Source organism: Vicugna pacos, chromosome 2 (genome assembly GCF_048564905.1).
Source record: "Vicugna pacos chromosome 2, VicPac4, whole genome shotgun sequence".
Lineage (NCBI taxonomy): Eukaryota > Metazoa > Chordata > Mammalia > Artiodactyla > Camelidae > Vicugna > Vicugna pacos.
In genome coordinates this window covers 92,086,371-92,109,935 of record NC_132988.1, presented here as the reverse complement: position 1 = coordinate 92,109,935, position 23,565 = coordinate 92,086,371, and the positions used below count along the sequence as shown (strand labels likewise).

Sequence of the window (23,565 nt, the reverse complement as noted above, 5' to 3'; positions counted from 1 at the left end):
GGAAGGAGCAGCTCCCTAGGCTCTGTTTCCAGCACACCTGAACCTGCCCTCTTCTGAGGCCACGAGAGCTATTTCCCAGCCCTCACCTTCTTCTTTTCCAGTAACTGCGGCACAGACAAGCTAGGAAACTTCCCCAGGGTTTGCTTTCCTTCCCCGCAGCTCACCTGTGCTTACTCTCCTGGAAGATGAAAGAAACCCCAGAGTTCTTCAAAGCCCAGAGGCAGTGCTGATCTCGAATAACATTTTCCATTTTCTTAAAAGCCATCATTTCCTCCTCTCCTCCGGCACACAGAACGGGAAGCAAAGCCTAAACGGCCTCCTCAGGGTGCACGAAAGTAACAGTAGACATTACAAAAGAACATGAACTCTGGTTTAAAAACAGCAAAGGGTCATCCTGGGATAAACACGGGCTATAATATTGAACCGTCAAATTCAGTTCTACAAGCTCACAATTTTGGCCTCCTTCAAAGAGTATCTGAGCAAAAGTGGCCCCCTCTGGATACAGATGTTTTTACCCTAAATTCCCAATCAGCCAGGCACACGCATCTATCATCACAATCTTTTTTCTTATCCATCCTCATTTGACAGATGCCTTCTTCCCAACAGTCACAGAGTTCACAAGCAAACTAAGCTGCAAACCCAGGCAGCCTGACCCCAAGGGCCTCCGATAATCTGCCCTGAACCAGGAGGGCACTTCTGTGTCTTGTCTAAGTCTAAGTCCAGCCAGGACCAAACAGGAATGACCATCAGCACAAGGGTTCCACATATTTTTACAAACTGAAGTCCTTACTTGCCTGAATGATAGTGTACTACTTTTTATGGACTCAAAAATATCATTTAAGATAGTTTTATACCTGCCATAGCAATGAAGCAGCAAGCACAGCTCTACAGCCCCCGACAGGGCAGAAAAGAAGCACACTGCAGCCTTGGCTTCAGTTTTGGACGGCAAGTAACAAATTATTTTTCAGACAAAACAGCAATCAGGAATTTCCTGAAACTTCAGAGATCGATCTAGATAGCAAACTATAATATAAACACAAAAATAACTAAATATTAAACTAAAATCCAATGACCCCCTTTTAAGTTCCACTTGACAATAATTGCTACAGAAGCTTCATATATATAATTTTAAAATACTGAATTTTAGGAGACAGAAAACATCTAGAGATTATTCATCTTATCAATGCCCATTTTATTGAGCAAAGACTTATGAAAGACAAAAAAAAAAGTGAGAGACTGGGTCCCAGGCCTCAAGACCTTACAATCTATTAAACATTCTGTGAACAACTATTACTCAATTCAAGTTAAAACCAATAAAAGATAAAATTAGAATATGTTACAGAGAGATTCAAGTAGGGTATTAAGGGAGTTCGACACATACAAATGATTACTTCTAAGCACAGTGGTTAAGAGCATATACATGGGACTCATGTAGACCTAGGTTCAAGTCTTGACCTCACCACTCCCAAGCTGTGTGACATTAGACAAATTATTTCACCTCCTTAGGCCTCAGTTGCAAAATCTGTTCGATAAGGAGATAACATCTACCTCTCAGAACTGATACAGAACTAAACAAGATACGTAAGACTCTTAATGCAGTTCCCAGCACACAACTGCTGGCAGTAGCTTCCAGTCTGAGACCTCTTATTTCTCTATCCCCCACATCTAGGTACTTCTCTTACCAATGTCCCTTAACTGCTCTGTCCAGGGCCCTACTAGATCCTACTACCAACTCCCCTTTAAAGATGAGGAAATGGACTTTGAGAAGATGGGAAACATGCCCAGCATCATACAGTTAGTAAAAAGAACACCATACCCAGCTCTTTTAGGCCCTAGAGTACACAGTTGTTTCTTTGTCTAATATTTCCTATTATCTTATAAGCAATTAAAAGGCATGTAGGAGCATCTTATGGTACAAATTTTTAACAGTGCCCTCTCTAGGTAGGCCCAGCCCCAACAGCATACAGCTTGTGAGTAACATGTTGGATAGTTATCAGTCCCCACTACCCAACACTCACACATACCCTTGTGCAGTGAACAACTCACACAACCTCACACGGCCACCCTGGATCTCCAGTCTCCAGTATTCTCTTTTTCAGTCCATAATCCACACTGCCCCCCAAGTGATCCTCATAAAACTTCTATCTAATTATGAAATTTCTTCTACCTTAAAACTCTCTAGCAGCTATATATTGCTTTAAAAAAAAAACCCCAAGTCTCCAGGGTGGCACACGTAGGCCTCACCACTCTGGCACCAAGTCTTTTCAGTCTCAGAGCCTGCTCCGCTCTCAACGTGCCCCCACCCCAGTCACAGCAGAATTCTGGCCACTCTCTGAACATGCCGTGAGCCTCCATTCCTCTGTGCCTTGGCACGTGCTTCCCCTTCAGCCCCACTACTCTCCCCTTTTCTGTCTTCTAACACAGCCCTCCAGACTTATTTCAATGTCGGCTCTTCAGTGCAGTGAACGCATGTCGTGGTTCCTCAGGAAATGACTGCCCCTTCGTCAGCAGGCCCATGGCATTTGTGGGTCTAGCTTCCTCCCGAGCTCACAGAATTCAGATGGACATCGCACGGGCTGTCCAGTTGGATGGATGGGAGTTGGAATCCTAACTCAAACATTTTCTAGCTGTGTGAATGTGAGCAAGTTACTTCCCCCCCCCAGGTTTCAATAATCCTTACCCTAAGAATTACTGTGACAATCTAGAGATTCACTGCTATGACTTCCACACTTGTTCAGACAGGGGAGCCAATCTAAGGGCAGAATACCAAGAAATCTTGGTGTACTTAATTGTATCACATGAACCAAGAACTATCCTACTAGGAGAAATTATGACTACATTACATGCATACAGGTTCCCAAACATATGTGTGTGTGCACACGTATGTGTGTATAAATATATACATACATGTTTTTAAAATCATTGCTCTAAGTTTATCAATTCAATGCTTGTTATTTATTAACTTTTTTTTTTCATTTGCTAATTTAACTCAACAAGTAGTAGCAGGTACCAAAGTTTAGGAAAATATAATGGAAGAAAAAAACTTAAAGATTAGAAAATTCTATTCATGATTTATTTTGGAACAGATGCATCAATAAATACCATTACTGAATGTTAGTGGTCAAACACCTCATTTAAGAATATCCAGCCCACTGCTTGTCGCATGTTAGATACTGAATAAATGTTATTTGAATCTGATTTTGAAACTCAAATTAAATTCCTTGAAAGCAAGGGCACATCTCATTCATCTTTGAATAATAAGCTCCTAACACAAGGCCTGGCACACAGTAGTTGTGCAAAAGATGTTGGCTTAATAAATGAACCTAAAATTGAGAAGGCACGCAAAGGTCTATAATATATTTTGCATCTCTAATTAATCTGGATTTCAATCTGCTCCAATAATTATATTACAAAGTCTAGGAAATGTTCCTTCTGTACCCATATCTTCATCTGAGATATTTAGAGCTTCTTGGGAGGGAAGGAAACGTACGTAGACTCCTTCCTTAGGCACAGAAATATTGATGAAGACAGCTACACAGGAGGAACATGTCACCTGCACTCTGGTAATATAACAAAGGGACCAAAGAAGACACAATGCTTTATACACGGCACCTGTCAAACAGTGACATTTTCCATTTCAAACACATATCTAGTCCCAAAAGCCTCCTATTCAGAACATGTCTGGTTACAGTAAACACTGCAGAGACCGTAGAAGACGAAGCCTAGTCTACCCTATTTGCAGATGAAAAACCCACACCATATAGTTCACATATTTATACTCCCTTCTAACTGAAAGCCAGGATCGACTTAAATTAAACAAAAATCTAAGATCAAATTGGTCCTCTATCACTAAAAATGGTATTGTAGATATTTATTGGCATAGGAATTCATTATTTATTGTGCAGTGGAAAAGGAAGGATACTAATTTGCAGCACATACTACTCTTGTAGTATTAACATATATCAGCACATATGTGTATTAAACAGAACAATCAATAGAAGCTATTTCTACTTCTTTTAAAATACTCCATGGCTAGTTTTTCAAAAATGTGTCTACATTTTGTCAGTCTTATAGACTCAAGTTTCCAGAAGTCTACCTCAATAATAAAATACTTGAAATAAGGAAGACTTTGAAAACATCTGTGATTAAGAAAAAAATAAAAGTACAGGACAAAAGAGAGTTAAAAGGAAGTGTGGTAGGGTTCCCAATTTCCCCTGAAACTGTGTGCTTACCTCCCCCAAAAGAAATGACCAACTCATTTAAGTACCCCTTACAGTTTCAAAGTAGTGTCAGAACATTCTCTTGTGACTTTTCTAAATTTCAGAAAGGACTTCCTTTCTTCTCCCCCAACCCTGCCTTCTCCCTTAACGTTTACTTCCACGTAGCTAGTTCTTCAGGACTAGATTTATGTGGAGCATTTCTATGCATTATAACCGCCTCTTTTTTTTTTTTAACTTAAAGGTCAATTGTATACATCCTTCTGTGCATATAAATTTTCATGACATCAGTTTTAAGCAGGGATCTTTCTGCCATGCTCCCTCTGGTAACACAGGGGCTGTTTTTAGCTTATTAGGGTGATCGAAAGCCCTACAGATGCCCTGCTTCCACAAAATGGAAAGGTAACTTTTACAGCAGTTCCACAAAGGGAATATTTTGGTGTAATGGAAGGAGAATATTTCACCAGAGACTATATTAAACTTTAAATTATTTAAACTTTAAACTGCTAAATTATTTGAAAGGCAGTTTAAATAGCTTACTTTCTGGGGCTAAGTTATATTTCCAATCTAAACACCACTGCAAATATCTGGATCCTAAAGCCCAGAGAATTAATCTTTTGCTCTTTCGTCCCACTTCTGTGGACAGATGGGTGACTTCCAACATAATCCTCTTTCAAATATCCTTCCAGGATGGGATAATAACTACACCACATAAGATTTCCTTTATTTTAAGGTTAATATGTGAATACAATGCTAAAAAAATCCAACTAAATATACTGCTATCATTTTTTTAAATTCCATTAACAAACGTATTTCACTATTGCAAATATTTCACTGTAACAAAAAAATGTTTTTGAAGACAATTTTCGAAATCCTTGCTTTCAATGCATTTATATTTCAGGAGAGACTTGATGGCCCTCAGGAGTTGTTTTTGTGACGTGTGTATACTCCGTGTGTGTGTACATAATATTTTTTCAGCATAAATATCTTATTTAACTTCCAAACAGCTTCATAATTAAAGACCTTTAACTAAATTAAAATTGCTTCCAAATAACACACAATTTAGTTACAAATATATTAACACTATAAACAATATAACAACAAAATCTAATCTTACGTTTAATGCTTCTATGGACCTTCTAGAGCAAAGTTCTTTTCTGTCTTGCATTGTTTTAGAAATGTTTCACCTAGCTCATCTGTACAGACAGAAATGTAGAAGAGCTGTTAATACACAAGGAGTACAAAGTTAAGGAAACTATCTAGTAATTTATTGAGCAAGCAGTTCCTATTGTCAATGATATTATTTGTGGAAGATACCAGAAAAGAGATGTGTGAGTGAGCACGTGTGAGACTGCGTGTGTGTGTACTGTTTTGCTCACATTTTTATGGGCCACTCACATTTCCAAGTAGTATGTACAAAAAAGTAGATTGACTTTATTATTTTTAAGTCCTATTTTACCTTTTCAAAAAGCTCAGGGAATAAAACTGAACTTTATGGCCCAAAGTAATTTTTTCTACAAGATAGTCAAGCCATTCATACAGGTGTCTCAATTCAATTAACTTAAGAGTATCTCAAAAGAGTTATAAAACAATAAAACTGACAGCTGTATCAATTCTTCCAACACCAAGCTACATGAGGGACTTACTGAACAAGTGATTCCACATTCTGTTTTCCTTTCCAGGCAAGGAAAGAACCAAATGGATTTCATTCTTATTCTAAATTCAGAACCAAAGAGCTTATATAAAAGTCTATAACACCTGAAGCTCAGAAAACTAGACTCATTTTCCAGTCATACCATATTGCACTGTCTTACCTTTAAAGTTTAATTCATCTACTGAATACCTGATAAGAGGTTTTATCACAACCTTGAGGACTCAGTTGATGAAACCCCAAAGAAGTGGAACAATGTTGAAAGTCATGCTAATCTCTTGAAAGGTTTTTTTTTTTAAAGGTCTCCTGAGCCCCTTCCCACGTTTTTAAGTCCATAAGAGCATATAAAACTTACAAAGCCATGGAAAAAAAGAAAGTAAAAAAGCCACAGACCCACTGTTAACTTTCCGAGAGAAGCATAACAGAATTTTTAAAAAGCAAGTTAGAAAGTACTTACTTTTCCCAGGTCTTTGGTACAAAGCTCAGAAGGCAAGTTCCCTTTTCCCACAAAGTCTTGTTAATTAATAGCAATCACCCAGTGAGGTCAGGCAGCCCAAATGTATCTAGAAATTGTGTAGACACGAAAAGTTAAAATTCAAAGTCAGAAATTAAAAACCAAAACACCCCATTGCTATCCAGTCTCCACATAATTAAAATACAGATTTCACCGGAATATCCACATGATGAGCTATGTTAGCTACTTTTCTTGCAGAATAATACTAACAAGACTTGCTAAATCTAGATGGTGTTTTGATCTGTCATCTTATTAAAGTTACTAAAGTAGGAACCAGCAAGGTTTCTTGGCAACCATTCACGGTAAAAATGCCCTTCTCAGGGAGTCATAAAAGGCAACTGAGGGAGGATCTGGACTTCTAATTATACTGTGACTTGGGAGGGAAGGTCTTCGGAAATCACACTTGCCTGCCCCACTTTCCAAAGATGAGCTCATCTCACAAACACAGAAGCAGTTGTAAATAGAAGTGAACAATAACAACTTAATGAGATCCATCAACAACTTTTAAATGCCCTTCAAACGTACCCATTTAAGCACACTTCACTTTTGCAAGTGGTAATGAGAAGACAGAGTCGTGTTAACTTTTTTCTAATAAAACAAAAAATCCAAGAATTCTACCTGATGATAATCTCACTAAAAACATAAGTTACTCCCAACAATCTTGAGAATGAATATATAGGTAATAACTCATTCATAAGATAAAAGAGTTTAAGTAGGTGTAGCAGACGCCACAGGTAAACCATAACATAATATTTGTGCACCTATCAGGCTCTCCCTTCTGGGCCTCACATTAGATGTAATTCTAAGAAGTATGATACAATTATTTAAAAGCCATAAGAGACTAAGAAATAGATTGATTAGGAGAAGGCAGGAAGCACTGCTACAAAAGGCAGCCAGAATCTCACAGACATCAGTACGCATCATTTATTCCTACGGTCATTGTCACTGTTCTAGGTTACAGTTACTATTACATTGTTACTATTGCTGTTACACAGTGTTGACTATTATGCCAGATTCTTTTCTAGGTACTCTCACATCTATTAACTCCATTTAGGACAGAGATAAGCAGAATATCCCCTAGAATCACCATGGTACCACACAGCACACTCAGAGCTCCAATATCACTGTGTGTGTTCCAAGGTTGACAGAGTAGGGAGAACTTGAGCACAACTCGAATTTCACATTTGTTTAGGCATGATTTCATTGCAAGAAACACTAGGTAATGACAGAAGATTGCGCAGGGTGGAACCCAGCTGCCTGAAGACACAGAGAATGCCCAAAGCCCATCCTCAAGGATCTGCCAGCGATCTCGGTTCCCCGCAGAGTGCTGAGTCCCACCCCTCCACACTGGGTGCCCCAACTTTCCCTCTGATCTCAGGTAACCTTCCTTCCAACACTTCACAGTGACTCAGAAGCTGCAACCCTTCCAAGGCCTCAGTCCACAGGCAAACATCCGGACTTTAAGGTAAAGTGCCATAACTATTACACGTTTCTTTATTTCTTAACCAACTAATATGTGTAAAGTTGTGCTCCAATTTTGATTCGGTTCCTAGCTTTATTTTTTAACCTGTCACTGATAAAGGTGTTGAGCGTTACGTCCCCGATCATTTTCCCCAGAAGTGCTGTGGGTTTTACTGCGTGATTTTGCATAGCATGGTGGTTTTTAGAAACACACATACTGCATTTTAGCAGAACAGACACAATAACTTTATGAACAGTGTTTATAAGGATGCTTGTGATTTAAACCAGAGGGGTTAAATTATGATTTTCATATATTTGTATTATATTAAAGAGGAGAGTAACATATGTAATACCATTTAAAAAAGATCCTCACTCACATATTGGGTTTACAATAACCTAATAGAGACACTTCTAAGGGTCAGTTTCAGTTATGTGAAAAATTTATTTATGAGAAGTTCCCTAAAGGTGTTAAATAAATGAGGTGTTACTGCACCACTCTGGACAGACCAACATGATCGTGTTATAAAGATAGATTCTTGCAGACAAGAGGGCTTAACTGGACTTGCTGAAAAGGACAAACTGAATTAATTACTTGTCATTCCTTGAAACCAATAAATTTTTAAAAGATTGAATTCATCCTAAAAAAAGGTCCAAGATATGCATAAAGATATGTACAAAGAAGTTTTCTATTATAGGTAATAACAATTTAAGCAATTAAAAAATATAAATCTTTCGCAATGGATAAACAGGGTTTTTTTTTAATCTGTAAGATATTTCATAAAATGAGAAAATGTTTTTAAGCAGTGTTCACTGGAAATGCAGACTGTAAGATGATATGTTCAACACAATTCCAATTTTGTTTAAAAGTTATCTGTACCTGGAAAAATGACTGGAATGAAAGAAAAAGTCAACATTTGTATACTTGCTAATTAGAGATTACAGAATTAGGGTCAAATAATTTTTACTTTCTTTGCATTTTCCTGTGATACTCAAATATTCCACAGTGCTTACATCTACTTTCACAACTAAAAATAACAATATTCTACATAAAAATAGGATTAAGGCATTTGGTGGGACAAACCTCTTTTTATGCACACATTAATTTCACATGTGAATCCAGCCAGTAGAATGAACACTAGTCCAAGAACAAGGACACCAGATGCTCCCTCCGCAAGTATTAACAGATCCAGTCACATGACTGAATTCCTGAAGGTATTTGCTACCTCACAATTCAAGGACATATACAGTCCCAACAGAGATGTTCAAAGTATATAAATCCATTACAGAGGCCAAAACATAATTTGCTTGTACTGGCTAAAACAGTCATGGATTTAGTAAATCCAGATGAAGGAGGATTTTTAATTATATAATTGCATATAAGCTGTTTTAATGTCTGAAAGAAATTTAGTTATGAATGAAGAAATTGTGCTCTGGATAAAGCTCCTTTCAAACAAGACTGAGATCAAAGAAATACAAAGAGCGATGGTTTGGGTGGGGGGATGAGTGCCTCTCTCTGGGAGTTTTAAACAGAAAGCAAGAAAAGAGAGACTGATCTTTACAACCTCCAAAAGAACTCAGTTATATTAAAATTTTCCCAATAACCATAGAACTGGGCTTTGAAAATAATCCATTTGCCAAAAATGGTGACTCCTTAGTCATAAGTCTGCTTAGTTTAACCCCACACAGTGACATCACATAAGAACTGAATGGTGAGAGCACTCAGGAGTCAAGGCCAATTTGGAACAATCTGGCCACCACACACCTGAGATCACTTACCTGTGCTTGCCAGCAGTACATTCAAATGATGGATCCCTTTCCATTTTCAGTGTAACCTTACTGGCACACTAAATATTCAGTAATGATTTGATGTAGAGCAACTGCTGTAATACAGCTCTCCACTCTCATGAATGCACTGAGGATTAAAAATCAGTGATTGTGTACGTGTTGGGGGGGGTTGTTTCACAAAATTACAAAGCATCTGTAACATTCAGCGTATACATCTGAATAACAACCATATTCCTGCTGTACAAAGTACAGATGTACTGGTCTCTATTTTTTGTTTTTTGGTTTTTTTTTCTTACTTTCAAAAATGCTGACTTCAATGAAAAACAAACAAAAACAAAACCCTTCTGTTTCAAATTTGCTTTTGTATTTTTAAGCATTTTCATAAGCTCCCTATCAAATGGAAACAAAGCTACTGGCTTCATGTCTTGTTTGTTTTGTTTTAAAGAATAGAAAAGGCAAATGAACCTTTTAATTATGCTATTAGATACAAAAAGAGATCACAGAGGAGATACTGCGTTCCAGAAAAATCAGTCTGTTCAAGAACAGAGACCCTATCATTTTATTAAATGCATATTGATTACTTTGGAAAATAGCCTTGAAATTCTTGGCTTCTGTGTCTCACAATTTGCAGCCTAAAACGCTGCACACATTTACCTTTAATAATTTGCAACCAAATACACTCAGCAAGTAAATTCATATACTATTTTCAATTATGACTGTTCAAAATAAAAACTATGAATTTTAATTTTTAAAGGACAACATGCTGAAATATACATCCATCTATACATACCTCACACTGACTCTGAAAATACAGAGCACTTAGAAATTCTCAGTATGGAAACTATATTTCTTAAATTGCTCTAAGAATTAGCATATGTGTAGCTCGGGGGAATATACTCTCTTAGTATTACCAGATATTAAAAAGGGCAAGCAATTTTCAGAGTCTACCTGGAAAACAAGTAGAAATTATTTTCTCAGGCTCTCCAGTCACTCCGTGGGCAGAATTCCAGCATAATCTAAATTGGTCTTTGGCATTGTCTCCTTCCCCTTTTTGCATCACTGTGCCACCTTGAATCTAAGGCCCAATGACCTTCACTTTTGATGGCCTCTTTCTCTCAGTGGTCGTTTCCTTCCAAATTCTAAACTCCCAACTACTTCATGGGAATACTTTAGCAGAAGCTGGGGGATGGGGGATCTTTAACAAATGATTAATGACTTTAAACTTCCTCTGGATTATATGCATTTTTAAAGGAAAGCTTGAGTACCCAGATCTTGTTTTCTAAATACCTTAGCTCACAGGAGAAATGTTTGGGTCCAGCCTGGGCTTCAGGAAAGTACAAGATAAGCCCAGAACATTTTGCTATGCCAGAGAGCGAAGAAGTGCTAAAATATTAACGCAGACATGACAAAAGAACATAGGACCTGCCTTGAAGGGTCTCCCTCTCGCCAAATGTGGGACAGTTCAAACAACAGAAAGAATGATATCGATGAATTAGAACACACTGAATTAAAAAAGGAACCATAAATCCATAGATACTCATGAGAAGGGGGATAGTGGAACATTCTTCTTTGCAAAGAAAGCCAGCTAATAAACACTAAAGGAAGAGCAGAAATAGAAAATCCCACTTTGCAACCACCAAGGCAATGATTGATTCAGTCGACAGTCATTAATGGCTGCTAAAACCATTAGGGAAAGGGATGCTGTGGAACAGGATGCTCACACAGTCTCAGAGTATCACCCCGCTGATTACTTATCACTTACTGAGGAGGAAAGGTATCTTTATAATGGAGAGTTCTGGCAGACCACCTTACCCAAGTGATGGTTGGCATAATCAATTATAGGATAATCGAACATCACATGTCTCCACAACCACTATGTAGTGTGTTTGTCAAAAGGCTTAAACTGTATCTCCTCATGAAGTAACAATCTAACAAAGCCAGATTATGGTACTTTCTACAAGGCAACTATCTTGGAATTTTCCAAGATATCAGTGCCATGAATGACAAAAATAAAACAAAACCAGGGTGACTGTTCTGGGTTAAAGGAAAGGAGAGAAATGCAATGAATGACTGTTGATGAATCGTGGATGAGGAGAGGGGTTATAAAAGACATTATGGGAATAACTGGGGAAATTTGAATAGGTATTATGGGTTAAGGGGAGAATATTCTTGTACTTGGGAGATACATGGTAAAGTATTCTGGGTAAAGGGTTATGATCTCTACAACTAACTCAAATGGTTCAGCAAAAATGCTTTAAAGTTTGCATATGCAGAGACAAAGAGAGATGGAAACAGAGAGACAGATAAAACAAATTTAGCAAAATGTTAGTATTTTATATGGTGGGCTGGCCATACCCTATAAAAGCCAGTAACTGTGGTTACTTGTAGGCTGTGTCTATTCCATATAAAGGAGCTCATGGTTGAAAGGAAACTGACACAAATACAAATATGGACCACTGGGTGTTACACCATTTTGTCCATTTTTCAAAAAACTTTTATCTAATTCATTTCTCTTCTGTCATTAGTTGGGGGTTAGAAGACTGAGAAAGAAAGAAAAAAAAAAACCCAAGGAAGAGGATGATAATGCATAAAAACTAGCAACAGAAGTTCAGTTCTCCTCCACGCATTTTGAAGAAGATGGAAGCCTCAAGGTTTAAAACCTTCTGCCTTGTCTTCCATCTGGGTGAGAAATCCGGGGTAGATGTGGACGCTTCCAGTGAGCCAGAAGGGTCCCTCTGCAAGATTTACACTGACCAAACACGGTGACCAGGGAAGCTGAGCATTCAATTTCATGCCTGCCCCTGACCAAGTTGCAGGGGCGGGAGTTGGGGGGTAGCAGGGTGCATCTGAATAACGATCCATATAGGCAAACCTGCATCCCAGACCTGAAGCTTTTGGCAGCTGCCTCAAACTGAATGTCTGAAACAGCGTTCTCCTCCTCCAAACCTGATCCCTTGTTTCTACTACCTCTTTTCTTGGTCTACGCAGTCTCAAAAGTGCAGCTTTGTCTTTCACTTCGGTTCCCCCTGGCCCACTCTTTCCACCGTCTCTTCCTCGTCCACATCTTCAAGGCCATATTGGCCATGAGGGCTCTCATAGTCCAGGCAGAAACAGCCTCTCTTCTTTCTGTTTCTTCTCAATATTTCTGTCTACAGCACTCACTTGGCACTTTTTAAGTATCTTTGCCACACAGCATTGAATCTGCACCCACTGTAGGCAAGTGCTTTGCAATGTTACCTTATTTAAAAATCACTAATTTTCTGAAGTAGTTTATTTCATTTTCATCTACAGAAGAAATGGATACTCAGACAGGTGAGGTCACAGAGTTGTAAAGCTGATATTAAGACCCTGATCTGGTTCTACCCTAACACCAATGGGCTTCAGATTGTATTTATCATTTTAAACACTGTCCTCTGTCCTTAAATCAACCACAGAATCCTTGAAGGAACGAATCCATTTTATCCAACTTTGTGCTCTCTCCAGAACCGAGTACTACTCGTAACTCATGTTCACGGAATTATGTTTCAAGATTCAGCCCAGAGACCACTTTTCCTTTCTGACTTCCAGTCCCCTATCCTTGCAGAACCAATCACCCCCTCCTCCTTGCCCTCTGCAGGCTTCCACTGCAGTATATGCAAGTCTTCACTGCAGGGTCCGGGCCTGCCGCATATGTGCCTGGAACACAGTAGGCACTTAATGAATGTTCACTGAATGAAATGTTTATGCATGAGCCAGTTGGGTTCCTCATCAGGGCTGCTATGTCTCGCTAAAAAATTGCCCTTATTTTTGTCTTTATCATATAGCAAGGAAATTATTTTAAGAAAGAGTGACAGATGGGAAAGGGAGAGAAATGGAGAGTCTTGGCCTTTGGGTCCTACCTGCTTCACCTGCTGCCCTGGGTGTACTGTGTTCTGGAGAAGTGCTTCCAAATTTTAACATATATGTAATATCATTCGCTACAAATCATGATTCAGAATGTCTGCGGTGGAGCCCGAGTTTCCGCATTTCTAATAAGCTCCCAAGAGACATCAGTGCTGCTGATGCATGGACCACACTTTTGAGTAACAAAACATCCTGGACAGCATGAGCGAAACTGTGCCCATTTATAGAGATATAGCACGTAGACTAAATGGCCAGACGTGAATCCACAGAGTTAATGCTAGTTATCTCTGGGATTCTTCTTTCTGCTTTTCTATAATTTCCAAGTATTCGATAATGATTCTTGCTGGTGGAAATTAAAATTTTAAATGTTATACGTACACATGCATAAAAAAACTGTACATTTGGACATTTCTACGCTGCATGGCTATATCTTTATTTAAGCAACACGTATACTTAAAAGGACCAGACTTGGGAAATAACAAGATGGTGAATTTAGCAATTCCCTGTCTGCTCATCTTAACATGTAGATTAACATAAAACAGTAATTACCCTTAACAAGCAATCACCACCACAAGCATTGTTTTTCTCAGGTTCCTTTCCCTTAAAAGAAAGAGAAGGAATGCATTCAGTTGGAAGACAATACGAGGCAAACCAAATTAAGGACAGAAATAAAAACAAGCAGGAGTGACGCTGAACCTCTTCCAAGTGGGTCAATACAACTGCATGAAAGTTGAAACGGAGGTGGAAATGCCTTTCTCTGAGCAGGGGCGGGGTGGGCTGGGTCCCCCAACAAGGCTAAGTGGAAGAAATTAAAGCACCACTCACTGTGCACCTGCAAGCGAGGTGGAAGGAAATGAGCCTCAGAGGAGCCCCCTTCCAAAGCATAACAAGGCGAGATCATTAGGAAAAGGCAATTAGAGGCAGTGTGTTTGCAGGAAAGCACTCCCCAAATACCTGACTCCTCTTCTCTGGAGTTCCAAGTGATGCCAGGCTTATCCTGTGAATTGCAGAAGTTGCAGCCGTGGCAGGTGGGCATCTCATGCCCACTCCCGTACCTGCAGCGACTCCAGACACTTGCCTGGCCACAGATGTCTGTGACTCAAGAAGGGCCAAAAACAAAGGAGGTGCCCAACTAGCCAATGGCGTGACCAGAGCGTTCCTGGTTAAAGTAGGATGAGCAAAGTTCTGCATCCTCTGTTTTCTAACCCACAGTACTAAGTGACTTTTTGCCTTGAAGAAATATTGTGAAACTCACCATGAAATGACCTGAAAGGACTGGAACTCAGAATCTGGAAGGCTTATATATCCAACAGGACTAAAAATTTCTTCTGTGTGTCTTACAGTATTACTAAGGATGTGGCTTCTTGTCTGTGAAGTTTCAGACATGCCAGACATTCAGCTCAACTGAAAACAGTGAGTCCCTGTATGTTGACTGAATTCTGTGAGTCTAGAGCTGGACCACTCAAGGCAACTGTATGCTGAGGTGCTAAATGCAATCGACTGAAATTTCAAAACTAGTATCAGTCATCATCCTGATGGGAGAAAAAAATCTGAATCTACTTGGACTTGCTTACATTTATCTTATTCAGATTCAATATTGTTTTTATTTTGAATTATGCGGATGTAGATGGGGTGGGGGAGGGGGAAAGCACCATAATCTCCATACTCCAAAACCTAGAAGTCTTAACATCTTAATTGGAATTTTAGATTTAAAGAGACTTAAAAGGCATGACAATCAAATAAAATGCAATACACGGTCATTTGCTTGGATTCTGGTTAAAAAAATTTTTTTTAATGCTAAAGACTTATAGGACTAAGTATTTGGGAAATTTGATTATGGGCTGATAATAAATGATATTTAGGGACTATTGTTACTTCTGTTGGGCATCATAATAGTATTGCATTTAATGGGGCAGCTTCTTCATTTCTTGGAGGTGGATGCTAAAGTAGTTAGGGGTAAAGTGCCATGACGTCTAAAATTTATTTTCAAATGCTTCAGCAAAAAATAATATGTAAATTTATACAGATGAAGTAAATAGGAAAAAATGTTAATAATTATTCAAATCAGATGGGGCTCTATGGATGTTAATTACAATATCCTTTTTTTTTTCTGTATGTGAAAACTTTCAGAATTTAAGGTTTAAAATTATATCAGGTAAAAAACATCTATGACCCTGTAGTTTCACGGCCCTTGTCCTACTGTCTTGCTATATTAGAACACAGTCCATCTAAGTAGATAATTTCTTCCTCCTGAAAATATTCTCTCATCAAGCCTTCCCACCTCCATACCTTTGTGTATTATATTTCCTCAACCTGGTATTTCCTCTGTCCAGTCATCACCTCTCTGGTGAAAGCTGACACTCTTTTAGGTCAATCTCAAATGCCACCTCCTCTACAAAGACTTTCCTAACCTCCTCCCCAAAGGGGGAGGTCATGCACCTCCCCTCTTTTGACTCCCCATGACACAATGCAGCTCTCCTCACACTTACCACCTTCTACCCCAACGGGGTAAAAACTGCAGCTGACATTTACTGAGCGCTTCCCACGTGTGGGGCCCTGGTCCCTCGCAGGGGTTCTTGCCTTCACTCATTTCGTGCCTCCCCCACTGAGGTGGGCACTGCCATTACCCTCTCTTCACTGGTGAAGAAACAGGCTTTGAGAGGTCAGATGACTTGCCCAATCACAAGGGTCGTAAATGGCAGTACCAGGATTCATGCAAACATAGCCCTTCCACTTCCAATCTCTTTAGCACTAGTGTGCGTGTCATTTGCACGGTGGCCTGATCCCTTACTTAAATGTAGTAAGGTGTCTCCTCCCTTACTACATTTTAACAATCTAAAGGCAGGCAGAGCATCTTGTTCATTTATTCACTCCATCAATAACTGTTGAAAAGCCACTATTATCAGAAAACAACTGTCCAATGTGATGGAGTAAAGTGGTGAGTGAAAAGGGAAGTTTATGACCTAGGTAAAAATTAAGGAAATCTGAACAAACTATGGACTTTAGTTAATAATAATGTATCAGTATTGGTCCTTTAACTGTAACAAATGTACCATATTATCATAAGACATTAATAATAGGGGAAAACAGGGTGAGAGTTTATGAGCACTCTGGACTATCTTCTCAATCTTTCTGTAAATCTAAAACTGTTCTTTAAAAAAAAAGTCTATTTTAAAAAAGGAAAAAAGTGTGACTATGAGTCAGTTTTCCTGACTGGCTCATAAACTACCTGTAACACCAATTCCAAAGAAGAGTGGCCCAGTCATTTTAGCAAAAGGCATGGCAATGAAATGTTTGAACTCGGCCCATTTGGGGAATGAATTTGAACCAGGCTCTCCAGCTGAATGTGTAGCACATGTTTTTTAAACCTAATCTCATGCACGTATATCCTTCCCCTCAGGCAACACTAAGAAGCTTCGGGCTCCAGGTTATCCTGGTTAATTCATCATGCTTTAATCAACACATCTCGGAAGGAAATTACCACATCTCCACTTCTCTAAGTCAACTCAAGTAAGTCTCAGAAAGACTCTATGAAGTTCAATTTTTTTTTTAAGTGTTGGGTTTTTTTTTTTCCCTTAAAAAAAAATCACAGAGTTCCAAGTCCCAAGCTCTACAGCCATCTCAAACCCAGAGCTTTAGGCATCTACACGTTCACATACTCAACCACCCCATGTTTGACTCTTCCCTAAAGAAAGGAACTCTGCCTTCCAGATACCGTGCGGGGACTTCTCTCCACTTTAATAAATGACTCTGTCCACTGCATCTGTGAGATCAGCTACACTTCCACACATAAAAACCCTTCTGTGTAGAGTTAGCCTAATAAATCACCATGAGTAACAGTAACTCTTTTTTTAGATCGAACTCCTGGAAAACTACAAGATGAGCCAGGAAGGACACAGACCGTCACAGAAATGTAAATACTTAACAGACACTATTTGATAATGTTAGCCAGGATAATAAGTAACAGCACTGAGAATAATTCACTGCTTGCGGTGCATTTTGAAAGTTAGTCTCATAAAAGTACTGTGATACGGGCAGTGAAGATACCATTGTCATTTTATAGATGAGGAAAACTGAGGCTTACAACTGAAGTCAGAACTCATTCAAACACACCACTGCGTGACTTTGTGCCACTGCGGACCCTTCAAGGCCTGGCTCAAAGCCAGCTGCGTTTTTGCTCTCTCCAGTCACACAGACAGGACTCCCCTCCATTTCTGGAGGTGCTCTTTTTCTGTAGGCCTTGTGTCTGTTCCTGTCTCCAATCTCCTGAGAAGAATTATAGGAAGCAACTCAGGAGGAGAGGATGGCTGCCACACGTCAATACAACGCCTCACACAGCGGGGGCTCCCCAACCCAAGGGCCCAGGACCGCACGAATGATGCTGCTCTGCAAAGCCTGCTCACAGGCAAAAGCCGTGAAACAAAACAGACCCTGTCCTGGGGCTCAAAAACTAACGTAAAGTTCAAGACGACTCTTTCCCCCTGAACTTAAAGCAACATAAACCATGTTTAAGCTTTACAACATAAATAGAAAAGAGAGAGTTTTGTTTTCCCCATGAGTCCTCAGCTAGGCCTCCAACTAGGGGACCAAAAACATTCAGGGAACATGCCACAGGTCTTGGTTTTCATCCAGATTCCAGAAAAAGGGGAGAGGAAAATGAGTTTCACCATCAATACAGCTTGAGTTCCTTTTATAGGAACCGCTTTCTCCAAAATCACACCTAAAATCAGCTTGTCCGTATTCCTCCTTCCATAGACTTGGTGGCCAGGTTGACCATTCTGTTACTAGAACACTGGATTCTCAGAATCTAAGCCAGATGAAAAGTCAAATATTTTTAAAATATCAAATTATTAAAAAAACAAATTTTTCTCTGCTCCCTGGTATGAAATATAAAGCTCCTGACTTCACACAGAGAGTGACTGATTCAGAGTTCACTGCTCCTGCCCTGAAAGGAAACCAACGGTTTCCAGTGCACCAGGACACCGCAGAAGTTGTTGAGAGAAGCAGTTTACTGAATGGTACTTCTGTGTCTTAAAAGTTTTAATATGTCCAACAGTGGAAAAGTAAAACCATTTGGATCAAAGAGGCTAAAAATCAATGGTTGCTTTGTTTGTTTTTAACCAGAATAACCAAAACTGAATATAGTTCACCAAGGTTTTAAATTTCAGTCTCACTGTATTTTTTCTCCCATGTCCAACTATACAAGAGACTTTTTTAAAAATAATAAAATGTTCAATTCTACCATCGGTTACACATGTGCTTTGAATCTGTCAGGAATGAAAGACGGATTGTGTGGGGCTATCCAAACCCTTCCTTGTGTATCCAGTGGCATATGTTGCAGGACTGCTCCTCTGCAATCATGAGAAAAGTGATCTCAAAATACCAGAGGGAACTTAAGAGAGGGGTGGGTGTGTGTATACATGCATGTGTGCTCATCTGCAGTGGGTCTGCGGGTGGGGTTAGGGTCGGGGAGGGCAAGCAACAGAGAGCTGGAACTTCCAAGTGTCCTAAGATCTAGGATTCCACTCACCGCTCCACTTTTCCACTCTATTCTTTGCTCCAGGAAGCTGACCCATTTAACAACAGGCTCCCTCAAAGCAATCCTGAGGAAAAAGAACAAAGCTGGAGGCTTAACCCTCCCAGACTTCAGACAATACTACAGAATTTCAGTAATCAAAACGGTCTGGTATTGGCACAAAAACAGATATATAGATCAACGAAACAGAATGCAGAGCCCAGAAATAAACCCATATACCTATGGTTAATTAATCTTTGACAAAGGAAGCAAGAATATACAATGAAGAAAAGACAGTCTCTTCAGCAAGCAGTGTTGGGAAAGCTGGACAGCCACATGTAAATCAATGCAATCAGAACATTCTCTCAGATCTAACACAAAAATAAACTCAAAATGGTTTAAAGATCTAAATATAAGACACGACACCATGAAACTCCTAGAAGAGAATATAGACAAAACATTTTCAGACATAAATTGTAGCAGTATTTTTTTAGATCAGTCTCCCAAGGCAAAATAAATAAAAGCAAAAATAAACAAATGGAATCTAATCAAAAGCTTTTGCACTGCAAAGGAAACCACCAACAAAACAAAAAAAAAGACAACCTGCAGACTCAGAGAAAATATTTACAATGTGACCAACAAGAAGTTAACATCCAAACTATGCAAACACATAATACAACTCAATATCAAAGAAACAAACAATCCAATCAAAAAATGAGCAGAAGACCTAAATAGACATTTCTCCAAAGAAGACATACAGATGGCCAAGAGACACACAAAAAGATGCTCAACACCATTAATTATCGGAGAAGTGCAAATCAAACCCACAATGAGGTATTATCACTTTGCACCAGTCAGAATGGCTATCATCACAAATAATCAATGCTGCAGAGGCTGTGGAGAAAAGGGAGCCCTCCTACACTGCTGGTGGGAATGTAAACTGGTGTGGCCACTATGGAGAACAGTATGGCGGTTTTTTTAAAAACTGAAAATAGAGCTACCCTATGATCCAGCAATCCCACTCCTGGGTATACATCTGGAAAAGCCTAAAACCCTAATCAGAAAAGATACATACACCCCAATGTTCATCCAGCACTATCTGCAACAGCCAAGACATGGAAACAATCCAAGTGTCCATCAATAGATAATTGACTTAAGAAAATGTGATATATATACATATATACAAACAGAATGGAATATTACTCAGCCATAAAAAGAATATTGCCAGTTGTAGTAACATGGGTGGACCTAAAGAATACTATACTAAGTCAGAGAAAGACAAATATTATATGATATCACTTATACATGGTATCTAAAAAATAATACAAATGAATCCATTTACAAAACAGAAACAGACTCACAGACATAGAAAACAAACTCATGGTTACCAAAGGAGAAAGGGGAGTGGGGGGAGGGATAAATTAGGAGTCTGGGATTAACAGACACACAACTATATATAAAATAGATAAGCAACAAGGGTTTACTGTAGTATGCAGGGAACAATATTCAGTATCTTGTAATAACCTATAATGGAAAATAATCTGAATCACTGAATCATTTTGCTACACACCTAGAACTAATACAGTACTGTAAATCAACTATACTTCAGTAAAAACAAAAACACAGGCTCCCTTGCCCTCTGGCTCCTGGCTGGGTTTGATCAATAGGGAAGGTCCACAGGAGAGCAGAAGGAAGGAGCTATATTTCCCCTTCTGTGTAGTTTATTGCAGATGGTGGCATTTTGTGGGTTAAACAACAACAAAAACCAAAACCACGTCAGTACCCCAGCTGAAACAGCTAGCTTTAAAAGGTCCTGAAGTATTGTAGGGTGACTCTTCTTTGACACAACTGATGTGAGGCAGCCATAAAAGTGGGATCAAAACAATAGCAACGACAGGGCACTGTCTTGTTAGGTGAGATTTCAAGGGTTTTAGGTCTGTGATCAACCGAGTCTGATCAGAAAACAGGTGGCTCATTCAAACCCGGACCTTGGACAGGGCGTAGGGGAACAACCTGGGATGCTGCCTTGCCCTGGGCCTTGTGGCAGCCAAGCCCCTCCCACCCGATATATGATTTGCAAATATTTCCTCCCATTCAGTGGGATGCCTTTTCATTTTGTTGATGGTTTCCTTTGCTGTGGAGAAGCTTCTTAGTTCGATGGAATCCCACTTGCTTAGTGATCCTTTTAAAAATGTAAGTCAGATCAAGTCATCTCTGCTCAAAACCCTGCCATTCTCTCAGAAATGAGTATTTTAGGTCCTTTTTCTGCCCTGCAGTACCCTATACAACCTGTCTCTCACTCCACTGCCATATTTTTTGGCTTCATTCTGCATCACTCTTCTCTGTGTTTGCTCCGCTCTAGCCTCAGGGGCATCTTTGCTGTTTCTCAAACATGCCAAGTTCACTCCCACCTGAGGGCTTTTGCTCCTGCAGTTTCCTTCACCTGAAATGCCACCTCGTGGGTCTTCGCACGACTGAGTCCTGCTCGGCTGTAACTGCTCCAGGCAGCCTTTGCCCACCACCATCTCTTAAGCAGCCCTCTCTTGTCTCTAGCTCTCTCCCTCCCCTTAATTTTTCTTCATAGCGCTTATTACCCCAAAATATATTATAGTTATTTGTTTGGCCCACCTCCTCCCACAAGAATGCATGGTCCCGAGAGCAAGGACCTCATCTGTTCGGGACATCCCTCATCTCCACTGCCTAGAACAGTGGAAGGCATACAGTCAGCACGCACTAAATCTTTGCTGAATAAATGATTTGGCCGGGAAAAATAAAAAGAACTGCCGGCCTGCATTCTTATTAACTGAAGCTAAATTTCCAGTGATCAAGAAGATGTTCAGTGGCCATCTTTAGAGATGCTATAGAAAGGGATTTTGTAAATTAAATGATGAGTTCATGGAATAACCTGCCATCCTACCTGAGGATTTTCCATACTGCACATCAAAAGCAGCAGAGTAGACAGTGAATGATAATTTTAAAATGAATAAATGTAAAAGACTGTTTAAACCAGGTGGCAAAGATTTTATGTCAAGCACCAAAGAGTAAGTAACTTACACTCTGCAGCTCATAGAACCTCTGTCACAACTACTCAGCCCTGCTGCTGCAGGACGGGAACCGCCAGACACGATACAGCAGTGAATGCGCGTAGCTGTGTTCCAACAAAGCTTTACTGGAGGACACTGCAATATGTATAGTTTTCAAGTGTCACAAAATATTATTATTCTCTTAATTTTTTTTCAATCATTTAAAAATGTAGAAACCATTCTAGGTTGGTGAGCCATATAAAAACAGGCAGCAGGCTAGATTCTGCCTCTGAGCTGCAGTTTTCTGACCCCTGATTTAAATCCTTTCTAAGTGTTTTTTTTTTTTTTTGGATGAAATACATTCTGGTCCATGAATCTGTCGGATAGTCTATAATTAATTAAGCATGGAATAACTGCTTTTGTTAAAGAATAATAAGCTGGATAAACAGTTTATTTAGGTAAATAAACATTACTAATTCACTCTTCCAGGACCGTCCCCCCAGCCAGACTTTGGTCATCTTCAGACATAAGCTCTGTTCCCATCGTTTTCCTCACCCAGGTATTTTAGCTTTTCCCATCCTAATGGAGAAATTTCAGTCCAGTCTTCCTTCCTTTACAGCAAGGGGAACTGTAATAAAACATCAGGATAGCGGGGAAGGTGGCTTCCCAGGCTTTGCAGCACAGCGGATTCCAGGACAATGTTTTATGATTAAGTGTACACTGTGTTGCTTACACTTTGCTCTCAGTACTTTCAAACACACCCTGTTTGTGGGCCTCGGAATGAGAACTATTTTGATTGCAGGTGCTGCTGGAACTCAGGGTCATCTGCCCCCATGAGCCACAGAAATCTGCTGGAAAAACCAGGCTGGGAGATGGCACAGCCTCAACATTTTATTTCATAACGTAAAGCAGAAGATTGTAACTTTCTCTCAGTTATGATGATAGTCTCATCTCTCTTACACAACAGCAATACCTGAAAATAAGGAATCTGAAGAAGCACCCTTCATGGTATCACTCAGGAAAGTCAACCGAACACAGGCAAGAGGTGCGTTAACATCACACACACTTATTTGACGCTGGACACACAGCAGAGAACAGAAACACTTCACTATAGGTCTCCGGACACTCTCAACATCCTGAAGCTGGGTGTCCCAGAAACTCGATCAAAAAGAATCCAACAGAAAAGTTCTCAACATTCACGCCCTCCATGCTCTCTAAGCCTAGGAGACATGGAACAAAACCACAATTTATTATAATCTAATTAATTACAGACTCCACTTGCCCTGCCCACTGAGAAAGCAGATCTACTAGAACGTGAAATGAAACATTTGAAAGTTTTTTTGAAACACCTCTGGTGCTCTACTGCTTGAATTTCCCAGTAAATCAAATTCAAATAAACAGGCCAAAGGAAGTCCATGGTTTTCCAACTTCTCCCGTAAGTAACACAGCCTACAGATTTACTGTGAAAACCAGGGATTAAATTAAGCTTCACTTAAATTTCAAGATGCCAGAGACAG

The 23,565-nt window shown here is 39.5% G+C and overlaps 1 protein-coding gene across 10 annotated transcripts in view; it reads right to left on the bottom strand.

Moving 5' to 3' along the window:
* Positions 1–23,565, bottom strand: part of APBB2 (amyloid beta precursor protein binding family B member 2) — a 348,955-nt gene that overhangs the window by 249,939 nt on the left and 75,451 nt on the right. For 8 of the 10 annotated variants that reach the window (XM_072944835.1, XM_072944814.1, XM_072944810.1 and 5 more), the window contains one exon: positions 6,326–6,431. The exons of 1 other annotated variant lie outside the window; for it this stretch is intronic. The gene's annotated coding sequence lies outside the window, so the exon portion shown is untranslated. Of the gene's footprint in view, positions 1–5,334; positions 5,414–6,325; positions 6,432–23,565 lie in introns of all 10 variants that reach the window. One more of the 10 variants, XM_072944831.1, reaches the window with a different exon arrangement.